Below are 1,870 nucleotides of genomic sequence, written 5' to 3'. Positions count from 1 at the left end.
ATCAACAACGGAATACAAGAAATAGAAGGGATAATCTCAGGTGCAGAAGATCCATAGAAAACATTGACACAATAGTCAAAGAAAACGCAAAAGCAAAAATCTTCTATCCCAGAACATTCAGAAAATCCAGGACACAATGAGAAGACCAAACCTAAGGATAATAGGTAGAGAAGAGAGTGAAGACTTCCAACTTAAAGGGCCAGTAAATATCTTCAAGAAAATTATAGAAGAAAACTTCTCTAACCTAAAGAAAGAGATGCCCATGAATGTACAAGAAGCCTACAGAACTCTAAATAGATTGGGCCAGAAAAGAAATTCCTCCTGTCACATAATAATCAAAACACCAAATGCACAAAACAAAGAAAGAATATTAAAAGCAGTAAAGGAAAAAGGTCAAGTAACATATAAGGGTAGACCTATCAGAATTACACCAGACTTCTTCACCAGAGACTATGGAAGCTAGAAGATTCTGGGCAGATGTCATACAGATCCTAAGAGAACAAATGCCAGCCCAGACTACTATACCCAGCAAAACTCTCAATTACCACAGATGGAGGAACCAAGGTATTCTATAACAAAACCAAATTTAAACAGAAACTAAACAGAGACACAGTGAAACTAAAACAGAAATCCACAAATCCAGCCCTACAAAGGAAAATAGATAGAAAACACCAACACAAGGAGGGAAACTACACCCTAGAAAAAGCAAGAAAGTAATCTTTCAACAAAACTAAAAAAAAGATAGCCACATGAACAGAATTCTAATAATAAGAATAACAGGAAGCAATAATTACTTTTCCTTAATATCTATTAATATCAATGGACTCAATTCCCTAATAAAAAGACATAGGCTATCAGACTGGGTACATAAACAGGACCCAATATTTTGTTCCATATAGGAAACTCACCTCAGTGACAAAGATACACACTACCTCAAAAAGGCTGGAAAACACTTTTCCAAGCAAATGATACCAAGAAACAAGCTAGAATAGCCATTCTAATATCAAATAAAATCGACTTTCAAATTAAAGTGATCAAAAAAGATAAGGAGGGATACTTCATACTGGTCAAAGAAAAATCTACCAAGAAAAACTCTCAGTTCTGAACCTCTATGCTCTAAATGCAAGGGCACCCACATTCATAAAAGAAACCTTACTAAAGTTCAAAGCACACATTGCACCACACACAGTCATAGTGGGAGACTTCAATACCCTACTCTCTCCAATGAACAGATCATGGAAACAGAAACTAAAGAGAGACAGTGAAAGTAAAACAGAAGTTATGAAACAAATGGATTTAACAGATAACTATAGAACTTTTTATCTTAAAACAAAAGGATATACTTTCTTCTCAGCACCTCATGGTACCTTCTCCACAATTGACCATATAATTGATCACAAATCAGGCCTCAACAGATACAAGGAGATTGAAATAATTCCTTGCATCCTATCAGATCACCATGGACTAAGGCTGTTCCTCAATAACAACATAAACAATAGAAAGCCCACATATACATGGAAGCTTAACAACACTCTACTTAATGATATCTTGGTCAAGGAAGAAATAAAGAAAGAAATTAAAGACATTTTAGAGTTTAATGAAGATGAAGCCACAACATACCCAAAGTTATGGGACACAATGAAAGCAGTCCTTAGAGGAAAACTCATAGTTCTGAGTGCCTTGAAAATGAAACTGGAGAGAGCATACACCAGCAATTTGACAGCACATCTGAAAGCTCTAGAACAACAAGAAGCAAATTCACCCAAGAGAAGTAGACGGCCAGAAATAATAAAACTCAGGGCTGTAATCAACCAAATAGAAACAAAAAGAACTATATGAAGAATCAACAAAACCAGGAGCTGATTCTTTA

Source organism: Mastomys coucha, unplaced genomic scaffold, assembly GCF_008632895.1.
Source record: "Mastomys coucha isolate ucsf_1 unplaced genomic scaffold, UCSF_Mcou_1 pScaffold6, whole genome shotgun sequence".
In the NCBI taxonomy this organism is placed as follows: Eukaryota; Metazoa; Chordata; class Mammalia; order Rodentia; family Muridae; genus Mastomys; species Mastomys coucha.
The sequence above is the reverse complement of the archived record's forward strand: the minus strand, read 5'-3'. Positions refer to the sequence as shown.